The sequence below is a fragment of the Rattus norvegicus genome, chromosome 4 (assembly GCF_021556685.1).
Source record: "Rattus norvegicus strain SHRSP/BbbUtx chromosome 4, alternate assembly SHRSP_T2T, whole genome shotgun sequence".
NCBI classification, from domain to species: Eukaryota; Metazoa; Chordata; class Mammalia; order Rodentia; family Muridae; genus Rattus; species Rattus norvegicus.
The window spans coordinates 34129869-34149262 of NC_141537.1; the positions used below are offsets into that span (position 1 = coordinate 34129869).

General features: G+C 40.0%; 1 long non-coding RNA gene across 2 annotated transcripts; it reads left to right on the forward strand.

Annotated features, from left to right (window-relative positions):
• The first annotated feature begins 13353 nt into the window (after positions 1-13353).
• Positions 13354-18954, forward strand: LOC147994738 (uncharacterized). Of its 2 annotated transcripts, none has more exons than XR_015686366.1 (2): positions 13354-13460; positions 18098-18954. It is a non-coding gene; the product is annotated as an uncharacterized LOC147994738 (long non-coding RNA). The 2 variants fall into 2 exon arrangements; XR_015686367.1 differs by having other exon boundaries at positions 13386-13460; positions 15471-18954.
• The last annotated feature ends 440 nt before the right edge of the window (positions 18955-19394 follow it).

Sequence of the window (19394 nt, forward strand, 5' to 3'; positions counted from 1 at the left end):
TGTGTGTGTGTGTGTGTATGTGTTTCAATATGAAGCTAAAAATAGTCCTCTCGAGATCTATCAAGAAATGTGTTGGCACTTTGGTGGGGCTAGATTGAACGTGCAGATTGCTTTCGGTAGAATGGGAGTTTTTCTGTACTCATCCTACCACTACACGAGCATGAATGAGCTTTCCATTTTCTGAAATCTTCTTCAATTTCTCTCTTTAAGGACTTAAAGTTTTGTTACACAGGTCTTTCACTTGCTTGGCTAAAGTTACCCAATTTGTCTTATATTATTTAAGGCCATTCTGAAAGGTGCTGTTTCCCTGAATTCTTTCTTAGTCCATTTATCATTTGTATTTAGTCGGGCTACTGACTTTTGTGAATTAACTTTGCCAAAAGTATTTTATCAGCTGTAGGAGTTTTCTGGTGAAGTGTTTAGGGTCAATTATACATACTATCATATTAACTACAATAATACTTTGACTTTTTCCTTTCCAATTTGTAACCCCTTGAATTTAGTATGTGTTGAATATGTATGGAGAGAATGGACAACCTTGTTTTGTTCTTGATTTTAGTGGAATTGCCTTGAGTTTCTTTCCATTTATTTATATTGGCTATGGATGGGTTTTCTATAAAATGCCTTTATTATGCTGAGGAATTTCCCTGTATTCCTAGTCTTCCCAGACTTTTACCTTAGAGGAATGTTGGATTTTGTCAAAGGCCTTTTCTACATCTAATGAGAAAATCATGTGATTTATGTCTTTCAGTTTGTTTATATGGTGAGCCACATTTATTGATTTATATATGTTGAACTATCTTTCATCTCTGGGATGAAGCCTACTTGATCATGGTAGACATCATGTATTTTATTGAGTATTTTTGCATCTATGTTCCTAAGGGAAAGTGGCCAGTAATTGTCTTCTTTGTTGAGTCTTTATGTAGTTGGGTATCCAAGTAACTGTGGGCTCACAAAATAAATTGGGCAATGTTCCTTCTATTTCTCTTTTGTGAAATAATTTGAGGAGTATTAGCTTTAACTCCTCTTTGAAAGTTTTATAGAATTCTGTGCCAAACCCATTTGATCCTGGATTTTTTTAGGGTTGTAGGTCTGTTTAAATTGTTTATCTGAGTTTGATTTAACTTTGGTAAACGCTATGTATCAAGAAATATTTTCATTTATTTTAGATTTTTCAATTTGGCAGAATTTACATTTTTTAAAGGATATCCTTATGACTCTCTGAATTTTCCTGGTATCTATTGTTAAATCACCTTTTTCATCTTTACTTATGTTGATCTGGATATTCTCTCTATACCTTTTAGTTAAATCGGATAGGATTTGCTAATGTCACTGATTTTTTTTCAAAGAAACAATTCTTTGTTTTATTGATTCTTTGTATTTTTTTTATTCTGTTTCATTTCTGTTGCTTCTATTTTATTTGATTTCAGTTCTAATTCTGATTATATTTTAGCATCTATTTCTTTTGAGTATGATTTCTTCTTTTAGTTCTAGAGCTTTTAGTTTAAGGTATGCTGTTAAGTATGAAATCTCTCTCTCTCTCTCTCTCTCTCTCTCTCACACACACACACACACACACACATCTACTAATAACTTGCCTCTTAAAATTACCTTCATTGTGTCCCATAAGTTTTGGTATGCTGTGTATTCATTTTCATTCAATCCTAGGAAGTCTTTAATGAAAGACATTCGTTTCTTTAATGACCCATTTTTTTTTTCAGTAAAGAGTAGTTCAGTTTCCATAAGTTAGTAAGCTTTCTGTTGTTTCTGTTGTTGTGAAATCCCATTTTAATCTGTGTTAGTTAGGTAAGATGCTGGTCTTTATTCCAATTTTCTTGTATCTGTTGAGACTTGCTTTGTGACCCAGTATGTGGTCAATATTGAAGAAAGTTCCATAAGGTGTTGTTTTGTATTTACATCAAGTATTCCATAAATATCTGTTGTCAATGTGGTTTACAATGTCAGTTAGCCCTAGAATTTTTCCATTTAGTTTTTGTCTGGATAACTTGTCTACTGCTGAGAGTGGGATATTGTAGTCTCTCTCTTCTGGTAAGGATTGATATGTAATTTAAGCTGTAGTAGTGTTTCTTTTATGAAGTTTGTGTGCCCCTGCCGAAGGGTTCCTGAGAGAAAGGGTATTTTGGAGTGTCAAAAAGAAAAAAAAGACACAAAGTCAAATCATGGGTCCAAGCTGGCAGCCTAGATTCTGCTGTAATGGCTTTCTAAACTGTGATCTCTCTCTCTCTCTCTCTCTCTCTCTCTCTCTCTCTCTCTCTCTCTCTCTGTGTGTGTGTGTGTGTGTGTGTGTGTGTGTGTGTGTGTGTGTGTGTACGTGCTGGCTCTGCTCTGCTTTAAACAGGTTTTCTTGCTATTCTAAAAACTCTCTGTTTGAGATAGCTCTTTCTGCTAGTAAATATTCTAAAAGCTATCTGGAGAACTCATGGGTTTTGTTTTTTGACCAAAGTCAGCAAAAGTGCTATAAAAAATGATTGGATCTTCTGATCAAGTCAGAAATCCTGTTAGAAAAATCCTTGAAGAGCTGTTTTCGCTCTCCACAGATCTTCAGACAGCTCAGTTCTCTCTAGAGAAAATTCTATAGAACTGTTACCACTTTCTGTTAGCTCATCTCATGCAGACCAAAAGCCCAACTTTTTATTTACATATCAGTTCAGTTATTTATTCCAGGTTTCCTTTTGATTATCCTACGAATCAGTATCGGTGACCCTAGCCCCTTAATTCTTAGGAGACAGCAAGCACACATTTTTTTTAAAACCATTGGAAACAAATTCAGAGTTCCCTCGACATTTGTTAAACTAGTTGGGACCATGCCCTGAAATTACCATTTTCACCACACCTGGTCCTAACCTTACTTTGTTCTAGGCTGACCCTAAACTCAGGAATCTGTCTGCCTTGTAAGCATAAACCAAAAACTTAGTCAGGTGGGATCTCCTGCAGTCACCACATGCTAAATCTCTTAATCTCCTTCCTTAGTAATTTTCTAACCAGTTGGCTCACAGTGCAGCTGCTTTCCTTCTTTTAGATTTGTGAAGCCCCTCATATAATTCATATTGCATCATTAGTTTTTGCATAGTTGAGAACCAATCTTTTATTTCAGAGCCATTAAAATGAGCAAACAAGACCACGAGTCTGGGGATCATGATAAAGTAAATGTATGGCAAGCTATTTAAATGCTCTGAACTTGACATTTCTTTCTCACCAGAAATCCATTATCCATTATCTTTAAAGTTTACTTAAAAACCCACTGTGATTTTAAAATCTCTACCTTTTTTCATTTTCCTCTACTAGTCCTTATTTCCTTTCTGTAAAGTATACCACCTTGCAATATTCCAATATAAACGAAAACAGATTTATGAGCGTCATGTTATACAGGCTTATCTGATATGAATTTTAAGAGTGTCACATTTGTACACTCCAGTTTGATCATTTTTTAACCCCAAAACTAGCATTTCAAAAGAAAACTAGCACTTCACTTAAAAGAAAACAAATTAAACTATGTCACTTTCCTTAAGTTACCCAGGCATCTCAAGAAGCTGAAAAGCCCCAAAGGTAACAGAGGATAGAAATAATAAGAAGTTGTCCATGAAATAGAAGCATAAATGTGAAGAAGAAAATTTTACGTTTATCCATTCATTTGAAAGGATGGTCTTCACTCATGCTGTGACATGTGTAAAATCTTGCAATCACTATGCTACATAAAGCTAATCAGACAGAAAAAGCAACAAGTGCCAGGACTGCAATTCTAGGAAATGGTTGTGATGGGTGAGTGTTTAATCCAAAACGGATAAGTAGTTACTAGGGCTGGAGGGGCTGAAAGGTGGGTGTAGTACTTGATGAATTTCCTTCCAGAGATGATGAAAATATTCTGACAGAAGAGAGGAGTGATAGTGGCTCATTGAATGCCCTATACATTATTGAATTGTACACTGCAAAATAGTGGAAGAGTGTATTTTATTTCACAGGAATTTTTAAAAGGTAAAAGTATTTAAAAGTTGACCATAGGGGTGGGGACTAATGAAATGTGTGAATTCCTACTAAGAACGAGCAGCACAAATTGTATGTACTAGGAAAAATAAAGAGGTTTCACCACAAGGTCCAAAAGAAAATTTAAAACAGCAAAATGATATTTTAAAAAAACTACGTTATTTCACTGTGAAGGACCCTAGGGGCTTTCACCAGCCTTACCCCCACCGCCTCAGGTCAAGGCTAGACCAAGTTCCATTCTTTGCCCACAGTTCCTGGGAGGAACAGGGACATTCTTGAAAAACTGCAGAATGTATTGACTGATAGTCACCTGACCCTCTGGTCCCAGATAGAGTTTGAATGTGTGTCATATGCGTGCCAGCCAATAGAGTCAAAGGTCAATATGCTTAGCCAATAAGTTTAAACTGTAACCTTGCTACTGTAACCTGTACCCCTAAAATGTATAAAAACTGCTTGTTATAGCCATTCAGAGTCTCCTTCTAGTCACTCACCATGACGAGCTGATTGAGGGTTGACCCTGACGCACCAGAAAAATAAATCTCTTTCATTTGCATTGAACTATGCTCTCATGTGTCACTGGGGGGGGGGGGGGCTGTCTCCTAGTAGATAAGACTAACTTCAAGTCTTACAATTGAAATTTTGAAATTAGACAAAAAGAATTCATTTCTAAAGTTAACAACGCTTATAGAAAATAAAAACAACAGGAAAAACAAAACAAAAAACATAGCATTGTGTGTTTGCTGACAAAATTTAAACTCTGTATATGTGTGGTACATATTCATGTAATACATGTGTGTGTGTGTGTGTGTGTGTGTGTGTGTGTGTGTGTGTGTGTGTGTGTGTATGTGTGCACGCTCTTGTGAAAGTTAGAGAGGAATATTAGCTATCCTGTTCTGTCGATGTGATAGCTATTCCTGGTTGTCAACTTAACTAGATCTAGAATGAACTACCATCCAGAAATAGAGGGCACACACGTGATTGAGATCTGGAGGCTAGAAGACACAGGTTTCTGACCCAGATCTTGACATGGGATGACATACACTTTTTATCTAGATCTTAAGGCATAATGGCCATGGAAAACTTAGGTCCAGGCAAGGTAGTGCATGCTTTTAATCCCAGGAGGCTGGAACAAGTCTGAGTTCAAGGGCAGCCTGGGACAGAGCAAGTTCCAAATTCAGGCATGATGGTACATACCTTTAATCTAGGCCACACTTTTTTCTGAAGGCCTACCTAAGGACAATGGAAGAAAGAAGGCTCACTCTTCTTCACCTGCTTGCATTTACTTGCCAACACATCTGTTGGAACCTACTTCTACAGAAGACCAGATGAAACAACGAGCCTCATGGGACTGAGAAACTAATAGATTCCCATTGAGAAACAATAGGATTTCCCATTTTTAACTGCCCATTGTTGGGTTAGTTGGACTACAGACTGTAAGTTATTCCAATAAATTCCCTCGCTATATGGAGACATTGCATAAGTTCTGGAGACTGGCTCTCTTACCTCAGTAAGGAGCTATGCTAACAGCCATCAAGCCCCAGCAATCCCCTTGTCCCTCCCCACAATGGCAATGACATCATATACCCATGCTCGGCTTTTCCCATGGGCTCCAGAGGTTTGACTCAGGCCAGTCTGTGTAGACAGCAGTGTTTTTAAACTATCCCACACACCCCCAACACACTTTCTTCTTTAAATTCTCCCTGAAAGTTATCTCCAAAGGTAGCTTCATGAATATGTGCTCTTCTAATACTTCATGGAGGAAGAAATACTAAGTTTTACATGAACTCTTCTAGAAAATAGGAAAAAAAAAGAATCCCTCTTAGCTCTTGTCAGGTCAATATGACCTTGGCATTAAAACCTGGTAAACCTATTAAACAGGGAGGAATTGAAATTCCAGATCAGTCTTTTTAATGATTATGGACATTAGTGTTTTGAGAAAGACATTAGCCAAGTTAGTCTATGACATGTAAAAAGGCACAGACATAATACTCGAGGGGAACATGCATTGATCATAAAAACTTGGTTTAACATTTTAAATTGACCCTGTAATTAACAGGACAAAAGAGAAAAATTATCAGAGCACCTCAGCACATGCAGAAAAGGGATTTGTAATAGACTTTCTATAATAAAATGTTAGTAAATCTCGATTGTTTCGTTATATTGTAAATATGTCAGATGAAGAGATTCTACTCACAGGAAATGGTGGCAAACAGCAGACCTGTCCGAAACGGAAGGCTTGCCTTGTGTGAGAGCGTTCACTCCTGTCGTTTCTGCTTATGTGAAATGAAAGGAAAGAAAAAACAAACCTCAAAAGTAAAAAGCTGTAGAACAGTATCCACAGAGAATGTGATTGGAGGGGAGATAATTAAACACGCTCTACAGATGAACTATTCAAATCCACAGGCAAGTTTGCCTACAGAGCTAGACGAAGAATCAGCATGCATAATAATGTGTGCTTGTGTGGTAACAAAAAAATTATTGTTTCTGTATGCATTTGAATTTGTTCATTTTATTAAAAGAATGAAAGAATAAGCAAAAACAGCAGCATACTAAAATGAGCCCCTTAATCTACGCTTCTCAACACAAACAGACTCTACAGCACTGTGACTTTTAAAATCCCAAGGTCTGCAATAGAGGGAATAAATTATTGCATTTGAGGGCAAAATCTTATGCGAATGGTTTTTATTCATAAAATATTTTGATCATTACCTATGTCTATAATTATTGAACTGAGCTAAAAACATTTCCTATTATAGGCATTTTAAAATTGCCATTTATCTGCCCAAGACAAAAGCTTCCACTTTTCACTGCACAGACTGTTGAATGGGTAATATTATCTTTCTAAAAATGACACAAAGGAGTAACCTATGTTTTCATGTTAAAGCAAAGTAAGCCAGACTCAGAGAGATAGGACTCTTTCCCTAATGGATGGTGTCTAGACACACTGAAAAGTGGAGAAGGACTACCCAGAAGAGAGGGGGCAAGAGAGGAAATTTGGTGAGAAGGAACTTGATCAAAATATATTTTATACGTTTATTGAAATACTCTAACAAAATATGTTATATTGTAAAATCATAGTTATCTACTATGTATAGATAGTATTTACTAGCAAGAAAAGAAGAAAAATCCTCATTTATAAGTGGACATGGTGGTTCATACTTTCAGTCTTAGCTACTTTGGAGGCAAGGATGAGAGAATCAAATCACTTGAGGTGAATTTTGGATTAGTTAAGGCGATACACTGAGACTTTTTTTTTCCGGAGCTGGGGACTGAACCCAGGGCCTTAGCGTTTGCTAGGCAAGCGCTCTACCACTGAGCTAAATCCCCAACCCACACTGAGACTTTTTAAAACAGTGGACTTAATTTAAATTATTGTAATTTGGGAACAAATGGCTCATTTTCTAATAACTGGAGCAACAGTTACAATAATAAAAGAAACACATTGGAAAATGCCGACACCAGAATATAATGAAGTGATGGTTCTAGTATTCCCTCGACTGCTACATAATGAAACACAAAACAACAACATAATCTGTGCTCCATCATCAACAAATGATGTCTGTACACAGAAAGCAAGCTTCACGGCCATGCAGCTCTATAATGGACAGTCTTAAGGTTGTATATTTTGGAGAAAAGGCCACTTAATAACTGGATTACTTTTAGATCTGTTGACATGGGTACTTCAAAAGTAGCAAGATGAAAAGAGGACTTCAGAGAATTCTCACAATACCTGCAAAGAGTGGTAACTGATTTCAGAAAGACGTTCTCTTCATGTTAGGGACTGTAACTGAAGTCCTATGTAAACATCAGACTTCTCTGGGATAATCCAGTTTCTGAAGTAGGTGAGTAATTCACTTACAGACAAGAGCAGGTAGAAGGGCTGGAATTTGTAAATCAATCGAGCAGTCCTAGCTGAGGTCATTTTGGCTTTAGTTACATGGTGGATTTGTTATAGTTAAGTCTCAACTTTGCTTCACTGATTAAAACACAGGCATAATGTTTAAACTTCAGCATGTAACTACATGACTGTCACTCTACCCCTTAGGGCATAAATTGACTGGGTATCATTTATGATGCTTCAAGGTTCATTCCTACTCATTTATAGTCAACTTCCGTGAACCTAACATCTTATCACTGCTTAGGGATGTAGCTCAATGGTCCATCACTTGTGTGGCATTTGTGAAACCTTAGGTTATATTCCAAGCACCACATACAACATTTTATCTCTCTATTGTCCTTATGAAAGTTACTTTTTTTTTCTGACTTGCAGATTAATAAAGAAATGCTCACTTAAAGACACTAGTCAAGTAGTGAGGTTAATGGTGGCAGTAAATCTCAAGGGAGCATTCTTACATATAAGATGAAAGATGTGTTTGCATTTTATATCTACAGAAATGGCTGGTCAGATTGTCAGGCCATCTGCTATATGGCTGACCCTTAAATAGTCATGAACCAATGGGGAAAAACAAAAGACATGTCTAAGCTGGCTCCAACTGCATATGTAGCAGAGAATAACCTTGTTGGGGACCAGTGGAAGGGGAAGCCCTTGGTCCTGCCAAGGTTGGACCCCCAGTGCAAGGGAATATGGGGGACAGTAAGGAGGATGTATGGGGGGAATACCCATATGGGGGGAGGGGCAGAGGAGGGGATGGGGCCTTATGGACAGGAAACTGGGAAGGGGAATAACATTTAAGATGTAAGTAAAGAAATATATCTAATAAAAAATTAAAAAAGAAAAAGAAAAGAAATGTATAAGCCAACAGGCCACAAGTCATGGGGCATGTGTAAGGCTTGCTCTGCTTTCTGGCTGTGGTTTATTTTCAGTTGTTTGCTCTGTTTATTTCTTAGTTCTTATTGCAGTGTTGGGAAAGAACCCAGGACCTCATTTATCTGGGAAAGGACTCTACCACTGAAATACGGGAGCAATGGTACTATTTTTTGTTTCCAAAGAGTTAATAATATGGGTAACGATATTTCCACAACCAAGTATTCCAGCCCCAACAATTTTTCCTGAAACCCTCGGCTCCTGTTTAAGAACTTGCCTCTTGGTGTCCCTCCGTTGCACGACTTGCCCATGGCTCTACTAAGTGTGGTCTTTTCTATATCCAATAAACCACTTTGCAAGTTATGATTTTTAAAAAATGTTTTGGTAAGAAGCATGAATAATTTGCTTTCCTACCAGAGGCTAGTTCCTATGGCATTGACAAAGAGCCAAACATGAGTGTGCCACTAACACTGCATGGGCACCCTGATCTTGCCTGTAGGAGGTATGGTGAGACCCTAAACCAATAGCGTAAGCTTCACTTCAAACGTTATGTGTTCCAGAACCTGCTAACATACACGAGTTATAGAGTTTGCTGAATCCTAACTAGTGAGTCAGATTACACACTTCTAGGGCCTTCCCTCCCCAGATACAAAATAGAGACAAGAATGTAGGATGCAATCTTGCATCTTTGGGTCAGTAGGACTTAAGGAGAAGTCATACTTAGAACTAATTAAGTGTGGGAAGAGGTATTATAAGCAAGTCTTTGCTGGGTCGAACCGTGAAAGCAAGACTACATCTGGGTCTCACAGTGTGTGAAAGGCTCTTTGCTGTCTAGACCTTACCAGCCAGTCCTGTACACATTAACTCTCCCACTGATGGAGTAGGAGGTTACCTATATTTTCACCTCCCCATCAACATTTGCCAGTACCAGCCTGTTAATGGTCACTGGCCTGGCAGGTATAAAGTAACTTGAAAGAGCTTCCTTAATTGGCACTTTTCCGACTACTGAAAGCTCTGAGCACCTCTCATGTACTTCATCTTCCCCTTTTCTGTAAATTGCCTCTTCACACTACCCACCTGCTATTCCTTGGGGTTAATACCCTCACTTTGTCATTGTAAGAGTCCCTAATATACTGCTTGTTAATGTCTTGTCAGCTTTTGGATCACTCTTACTCTGACACACATCTACTCTCTTGCATCAGAGTGAAAGAGGACACTGTTAGCATCCCATAAGATCCCCCTACGTTTTCTGTAGTCACAGTCCCCAAATTTCCTTCAAGCAACCAAAACCTACATAGTTAAGATCAACACTGCCTTCGTGCTCTGTGCTCTTACCGCCTTTGCACCTTTAAACACTACTGTTCGATTTCGCCTCTTTGGGGACCCCCAAATAAAGACCTATTGTGCGGCTTTATTTTGACCCACTTTAGCTCCACGCTAAATGCGAACTGTGTCAGTATTGTTAGGTGTGACTTTGCCTGTACAGACACACACATGTTGTATAGAGTCTCATCGGACACTTTAATCCATTTCAGCATTTACGGGAACAGCTGCCTCTAGGATTTAATTTTGTTTTATGTCAACTTCTTAGTTTCCTTAGTGATTATAGAATTATACAAAGATTGCCAAAATTGTTTGTTAAAACTTTATTGTAAAAACAAAACAAAATAAAAAACCGTATAACATGCATTAAAATTAACCAGGCTCCAAGTCTCAACAACTGCTTAACAGTTGGATCCCCCATTTTGCAGCTGTGGTGCTTCAGGTGGGACTTTATACTTTCACTGTTTAGCACATTTTCATGCTTTTGTCTATCACCAAATAACTGGAAAATGTTGTGGTCAAAATTGCCCTCTCAGTACTGTCCCCTAGGCAGTAGTTACCATGCCTGGCGCGCGCGCGCGCACACACACACACACACATACAAACACACACACACACACAAACACACACACACACACACACACACACACAGAGACACACACACAGGCCCTGTGCTATTGTACTCCGCATGGGCAACAGAACCAGATCCACACGCACGCTCCAACTGCCTCTCAGCCATTTCTTTCACACACCGTCCTCTTTAGCCCGGTAAAATCAAAGTTTCAGAAACTTCTAATTTAGCAATTAGATTTATATGTTAAATTCTCAATCCACAATTCATCCATGTAATAAATTCACTGCCAATTGATAAAGATATAAACCGCCTACCCGGACAAGTTAAAATCTATCTAGTCCACCTAAATTTGAACCATCCTCCTCTGTAGACACCATCTTGATCCCCCTTTTCCCTCCTGTCTCCCACCTTCCAAAAACTTTGTCCCCACCCCAACTCTCTACTGTCCAATCATCTATTGCCTTGATATCAACCTACAGGAAAAAACCCATGAATAACTTAGAACTAGAAAACCAATTAGCTGTCTTCCTCTCATGACTCATGTCTACTACCTACATGCAGTCACCCTCCATCATCTAATATCGAACCTTCCTTTTTCTCCCATCTACAGGTTACAGTGCACCCACAGGTCAATTTATATTTTTTACATATTTACAAACATTTAATAGGCTGCCATATTTGCAGCTGTTTTGTTCACCATAGCAAAGAAATTGAATGAACTAGTTTTGAGTCAGTTTGAAGACTATGATGGGGAAGCTATTAAAATCTCTTCGTTTTTGAGCACAAGGCTAAAGTTCCTTAACTCAGTGAAAAAGATAAACTGATTGTGTGTGTGTGTGTGTGTGTGTGTGTGTGTGTGTTGTGTGTATTTTGGGGGGAGGGATTTATGTTTGTTTTTCTTTTTCAAAACAGGATTTCTCTGTGTAGCCCTCCCTGGCTGTCTTAGAATTTACTCAGTAGATCATACTGGCCTAGCACTCAGAAAGGTGCCCCTGCTGCCTGTCTCTGCCTCCCTGCTTGGATGAAAGGTGCATTACCATCACCCTGCTGATAAGCTGGTTTTGATCTCAAAGGTAGCAGCATTGCCCCACAGAATGTATCGAAGTAGAAAACTATTAGTTCTAGATGGACATGAAGACCAAACTTTTCACAAATTCAGACAGTCATCTGGAGTCTTTAAAATCTTCGTCAGAGTGCTGAGTTTTTGAAGCATAAGTGTCTTTGCCACACAAACCCTCAACCACTGAGCTACATTCTCAGCCCTTTCTTATTTTAACTTAGAAATGCAGTCTTTGCCTTAATTATGGTTCCGGTTGCTGTGAAGAGACATGATGACCATGGTAAAGAACATTTAAATGGATCTGGCTAGCAGGTTCAGAGATTCAGTCCATTATCATCAAGGTAAGGGTATGGCAGAGTCCAGGCAGGAATGGTGCAGGAGGAGCTGAGAGTTCTACATCTTCTTCTGAAGGCAAACAGGAGAAGACTGCCTTCCAGTCAGCTAGGAGAAGGGTCTCAAAGCCCACACCCAAAGTGACATGCTTAGTCCAACAAGGCCACACCTACTCCAGCAAGCCCATTCCTCCTAATGGTGCCACTCCCTGGGCCAAGCATATTCAGATTACCACAGTCTTCACCAAAGCTGGCCCTGAGATCTCTGTTGCTTAAGATTCAATGGTGTCATACGATAAGCACTATTCTCTCAGTCACGTACCAACTGTAGGCTGTAATTACTGTTGCTGGTTTCTTAGATGGCAACCACTAATGGTAAATGATAATCGCTGTATTAATAGAAGCCTTAGGCTCAGAGGCCAGAGTCACAGAATAATAGACTGAATTTGGAGTCGAGTCCAGAAAACCGGCCTCCTGGGTCTTCCCCTTGTTGAAAACACCATGATCTCCCAGCAGCGGTTCCATTCTTTAAGCCTCTGTATTTAAGGAGGTCACAGTTTGAACCACTTAATGTGAACTTAAACATATAGGGATTTAAACCCTGCAGGGGGATTCTATAAGACTTTAAGTCCCTGTGAAAAGGGGGGTTAGGGCTTTAATGTGTCTCACAGTTACATAACTGGGAGTCCTCGCTTTGTCATTGCAAAAGAGTCAGTAAACTGTTTCCTGCCATGACTAGAGAGGCTGGCCACTCCTACAGAGACTGATACTAATGGTTGTCAGGCTGGGTACGGCCCGAAGCCTTTGCCACAGGACAGCAAAAAGCTGTGGGCTCAGCTAAGACCTGATAAGGATAGAGGAGAAACGCAGACTGGAGCTTTAGCTAAGGGTTAAAAGTATTTAGCTAGCATGTGCAAGGCTCTGGGTTCAAGCCTCAGTGCTCTAACATACAATATTAAAATAAAGCAATAAGAAAAATACTTCTAAAACTAATGAACTAGAGAAAATATCCAAGGCAGAAATTCGATTCAGTGTCTCAGTAGCCGGAGGTACTACTGTGACAGCTCACGTCCTTCTCAGTGTCTCCCAGTTAGGAAAATCAGGGTCTATAGTGCTGTGCACCGTGACAGCAAAGCTCTCCCTTCTTGATGCTCTTTTATTCAGGTAGTCTCCAAGAAGACATCATTTAAATGAGGAAGTGAGAAATGGATCATGGGAACCAGGAAGTTAAGTCAGAGCTGTGCTCTGACATGAGGTCTGGGTGCCACTGTTGGCACAGAGCTAACAGGAAGTAAACAGGCTAGAACCTATTGAGTTCCCAAGGTACTTGGATTTCAAAAGTACCCAGAAGGAAGGTCAGCCTGAAAATGTTCTGACTCTCACATTGACACTTGTGAAAAGCAGGTCAGTAAGAGCACCAGTGGAAGGGGAAGCCCTGGGTCCTGCTAAGACTGAACCCCCAGTGAACTAGATTGTTGTGGGGAAGGCAGGAATGGGGGGAGGATGGGGACGGGAACACCCATAAAGAAGGGGAGGGGGAGGGTTTAGGGGGATGTTTGCCTGGAAACCAGGAAAGGGAATAACACTCGAAATGTAAATAAGAAATACTCAAGTTAATAAAAAAAAAATTACAGCCTTTCAAAGACCTGATTCAGATTTGACCTTGAGGTCTGACAGAATGGAAAGAATTCAGAATTGAATTTCAGAGAACCTTGGAGAATAGATAATTGCTAGGATGGGAACCTTTCAGTCTCATCTGCAGGTCCTGTAGGCTGTTGAATACATTCATTTTTATATATTATTAAAACTGACTGTTGCAGGTCTAGAGGTCACACTTAACTGCAATTTGGACACGTTGGAGTAGAGCTTTCTCCTTCTAGGCTTATACCTTCAGCCACATCTGGACCTAATCTGAATATGAGAACACTATCCAGTGACTTTTGGTCTTGGTGCTGTAGGTAGGAATTAGGTGGAGCTTAGGAAAAGAATGAAGAGTTGAATTGTGAGATGCAGATGAATTATTCACTAAGATTTACTTTGCATCTCCTGAGCATATTTCTCTCTAGTTGTAGGACAACTGTCTCTCTTGGCTGTCAGTTAGGTGTGGCCTTCTGATTAGCTTTTAGCACTGGAAAGGGAGCAGAAGTGATGGATACCATTCCTGGTTGTGATAGTTTGTATATGCTTTGTCTGGGGACTATTAGGAGGTATAGCCTTATTGGAGTAGATATGTCACTATGAACATGGGCTTTAATAACCTGGTCCTAGCTGCCAGGAAGCCAGTCTTCTTCTAGAAGGCTTCAGATGAAGATGTAGACCTTTTAGCTCCTCCTGCACTATGCCTGCCTGGACACTGCCATGTTCCCACCTTGAGGATACTGGACTGAATCCCTGAACCTGTAAACCAGGCCCAATTAAATGGTGTCCTTATAAGAGTTGCCTTGGTCATGGTGTCTGTTCCCAGCAGTAAAACCCTGACTAAGACAGAAGCTGGTACCAGGGACTGGGGTATTGCTGTGATTGTTCTGACCATGCTTTTGTCTGGAAGAACGTGTATTTTGAGACTTTGGATTTGGAAAGAATGCTTTAAGTTGAGCTTTATGGGCCATCCTAGTAAGAATATGAAAGACTTTGTTGCTGAGATTGACTTTAACTGTGCAGACCTGGCTCAAGAGAGTTCAGTGGAGAAGATTTTTAGTATGTAGTCTAGAGACTGTTTTTGTGGTATTTTTGAAGAATGTGGCTGCTTTCTGCCCTTGTCTGAAGAGCCTAAAGAAATCTCAATAAAAAGGCCAGCAGAAACTTTCATGGACAGCATTTTGAGCTATCATAACAAGCTTAGAAAGGAAAAATATCAAAATATATGGTTTGAGTATTAAAGAGGCACCAGGAAGTGAAATAGAGATGAATCCTGTGTTTAAGGATATTAAATTGAATTAAGGGAGTGGTGACCTTGGGGCATGATCCCACCCTGGTAAGTTTAGGACCAGGCATGGTAGTACATGCTTTTAATTCCAGGAGACTAAGGCAAGCAGATCTGACTTCAAGGTCAGCCTGGGACAAGGCAAGTCTTAGATCTAGGCATAGTGGTACACACCTTTAATTTCAGTGTTTAGGAGACAGGCATGAGTTCAAAATCCTCAGTCTACAGAGCAAGTTCCAGCACAGCTAAGCTTAGGCAGTAAAGGCATTGGAAAACAGAAAGCTGGTGATAATGTAATAGAACAAGGGGGCAAGTTTCAGCCCCAGGAAGCAGCAGAACCCAGAAGTTTTGGTCTTTTGACTCTGGGTTTATAGTCAGGAGAAGGAAGCTACTGGGACAATTGATGCTGGTTAGCTGGAGGTAAGAAATTAGTGGTAATTAAGAGGCCAGCATCACTGAGGTGAAATCTTCCGTGAAATGTTTTCTGACAGCACGAAGAAGCTGTATTCCAAGATAGCAAGGTTGTGCTGCAGTTGCACTTGGTAATGTGTAAGAGTCACCCAAGTGGAACTGGTTTTGAAGGTATGAACGGGTCATGAAAAGCAGCTGAGACTTGTCACTGTGAGAGGCCATGGAAGGACTTGGCGAAGGGGCAGCCTCAGTTGCAGTTGATGGCCCAGGACTGAATGGGATCATGCACAGGAGTTGAGGTTCGGCACCATGAAGAGAGCCTATGGGAGGCTATTGGTGAAGCCTAGTTGTAGTGGAAGACCCCAGCGTATTGTAGATGCCAGTACCATGGGATGATGACCAAGAACAGCAGCAGCAGTGGAGTCGATCAACCTGAGCTTAGAGTGCTGCAGAGGGCAGAGTTAGAGAAGCTAAGTCAACCCTTTGCAGGAGACCAGATCATGTGTGGATCCCAGCCATTGAAACAAGAAGCTGTAACATTGTAGTTGCCTTGGAGACCTCAAGAGTTTGGAGATGCCAGTGCCATTGGATATCTCCTAAGGAAATAGTGACAGGAGGAACAGAAGCTCAGTGTCACCCATGACCACACAGTGAGGTCAAAGACAGTCTGAGCTAGAGAACTCTTAGCTTAAAATAAAACAAAATTACTTCAGACTTGCCTTCAGTAGACTTTTCCTACGTGGCTTCTCTTTCCTGTGGAGTCTAACAAACAGAGTCTCTCAGATGAGATGAGTAGGAGCTCGGAGCCTGAATGATAAGCTCAGCAGGTAAAGGTGCAAACCACCCGACTCAGGTTCAACTTGTGGGACCCACATGGCAGTGGAAGAGAACTAACTTCTACAAGTCGTCCTCTTACAAATGCACACTCAACAAATATAAATGTACTTCTTATAAGGACGTGTCCCCAGGACCTCACAGAAACTGAACCGCCAACCAAAGAGCATGCGTGGTCTGGACCTAGACCCTCTACACATGCAGAGCCGATGTGCAGCTTGGTCTTTACGTAGGTCTTCTAACAATTGAAGCAGGGGCTGTCTCTGACTCTTTTCCTTGATTTCAGATCCCCTTTCCCTAACTGGGCTACCTTGTCGGGCCTCAGTGGGAAAGGATGCTTGGTCCTGCTATGACTTGATGTGTCAGGTCAGGTTCGTACCCACAGAGGGCCGGGGGGAGGGTGCTTCCGTTCTCTGAGGAGAAAGGCAGGAGGAGAATGAGGGGAGGAAGTATATGAGGCTGGGACCGGAAGAAGAGGAGAAAGGAGGGTTGAGATCCTGATGTAAAGTGAATTAATAAGTAAATTAATGGAAAAAAATGTGGTTCCCTGAGGACTCTTAAATAAAAGAGAAATAAGTATATGTTTTTAGGCAGTGAATTTTTATTCTATTTGTTATAATAACAGATTCAACAGTAATTAATAAAGATAGTTTTCTAGTTATTTTTATTTCCTAAGATTTAAAAATTTATTGGTATAATTTATGAACTTTTCTCTCTAGCACCTATAACTTCTATACCTCCTATTCCTTATTTCTGACATCATATATTTGAAACTTTTTCTTATACATCTCATCAAATGTATATTGTTTTTGTTTTATTTCTCAAGGAATAAGTATACAGCTACTGTTGAGTATTTCCATTATACATGGATTTTTCTGTCGCACTAGTCGTATATGTTGTATAAGCTATCATTAGGAAATTATTCCAAAACATAGCTTATGAAAAGAATCCAACATTTAGGATTTTCCGTTTTTATGAGCAAGCAGAAATGGCCTAGATTTCCTGTGATGTGGCTTCCCCAGTCACTGAACAGCATTTCTGGAACATTCTATTAGTAACACATGTCACCCATCTTTGATAGAGGAGGGGACGATGCAAGGGTGTGAACACCAGGAAGTTAGGATAGATTCAGGCTTCTTGGAGGATCGTACCATTTTCTTTCTTGAACTTTCTTTGGGCCTGTTTTATTGTTCTCTTCTCTCAGCTAAACAATGCTTGATTCTGTATCATTGGTCTTCTTTTCTCCTGTGACTGATTCACTTAAATTGAACTTTGGCTGATTTCTGTAGGATTTACCTTTAGGAAATTTTCATTGTTTCATCAAAATAATGTTTTACACAAGATACCACTGTATAGCCCAGGCTGGTATTAGACTTATAAACTTATTTCTGTTCCCTCCACATAAGGACTGAAGAAGATATATCACCAGGCGGAGTTCAAATCTCATTCTAGAATCCTTTCCACCCATCTTCAGTTCTAAAAATTCTTTGGCCCATGGGGTTATTTAGAAATGCTACTTAATTTCCCAACAGATGTCCAATAACTTCCAAATAAGGTAATTTTATAGAATATTTAGAAAATGGAACCAGAAATTCAGTTGATTTGTGACCAGACAATCAGCATACTTTATTGTCTTTCCTGCCTGCCCAGAATGGAATCCGTAATTGAATATGTTCTTTGTGAGTTAGCAAAACAAAGTGTGCCCTCAGTTGCTTGGTACGAGTTTGTATTAGATCAACTCTACCTCATCAGGTTTGCTTATATTCCTGTTCTACTTAGGTATTTTTTAAAATTTCTACTTGTACTACTGCCTAGCGAATATAATTAAATCCAGTGCTCTATTATGACAGCTTATTTGTCATCATCCATGCAGCTCTGCGTGTCACCCTTTATTCAAAGATTCCAAGGGGCTGGAGAGATGGCTCAGCAGATAAGAGTACCGGCTGCTCTTCCAGAGGTCCTGAGTTCAATTCCCAGCAACCACATGGCGGCTCACAATCATCTGTAATGGGGTCCGATGCCTTTTTCTGGTGTGTCTGAAGACAGCTACAGTGTACTCACATACATAAAATAAAATAAAAATCTTTAAAAAAAAAAAGAAGAAGAAGAAGCAGGGGGATCTCTGAATTCGAAGCCAGCCTGGTCTACAGTGTGAGTTCCAGGACATCCAGGGCTATGAAGAGAAACCCTATGTGGGGGGAAAATAAACTCAAAGATTCCATTACAAACAGGGTGACCATTTTTTCAAGTCACTCATGGAAGCTGTGGAAATGACTCTGTGGTTCATGTAGAGGAGGATTCATGCTTTTGTAGAGGAGCCAGTCTCCATTCCCATCAACTGAGCCGAGCTGCACACAGCTACTTGCAATTCCAGCTCGGGATCTGACACCGTCTTCTGGACTCTGAAGGGACCAGCACACGCACTTAGCATACGAAGACACAGAAAAACTGAATCCCTTAAAAACAGACACCAGAAAGACTCTGAAGCCATTCGGTCTTCTGGGGTTTCCCTTTTGACCATGGTGATATTTCCTCTTGACGATGCTGTGCCTTCCACCTTTGACTCTTTCTGAACTTTTTTTTGATTTGGTATTCTGAAATTTTATCAATTTATGCAACTTTATGATGTGTATTTCAAATTTAAAATGTAATCGCTTATTTCATCCAAATTCTTTTTTTATCCCTTTCTTCTCAGACTCCAATTTGTCACAAGCAAAATATTATTACTTTAGCCACCGTGTCTCTTTCTGATGTTTCCTGTTAAGTGTAACGCTTTGTTGCACATACTCTCTTATGTGCTAGCTCCCATTTCACTATTTCCAGCTCTGTATCATCTCTGGTTGAATTTATCCATTTCCTTCTCTCCATATCTTTTTCCCTCACTCCTTTCTTCCCTGTTTTTTTTTGTTTTTGTTCCCTCCCTTCCTTCCTTCCTTCCTTCCTTCCTTCCTTCCTTCCTTCCTTCCTTTCTTTCTTTTTTCAGTCTTACTATCTGAAACAACCACAAGTGTCTTAGTTAGGGTTTTACTGTTGTCAATAGACACCATGACCAAGGCAACTCTTATAAGGACATTTAACTGGGGCTGGGTTACAGGTTCAGAGGTTCGGTCCATTATCATCAAGGCAGGAGCGTGGCAGCATCTAGGCAGGCCTGGTGCAGAAGAAGCTGA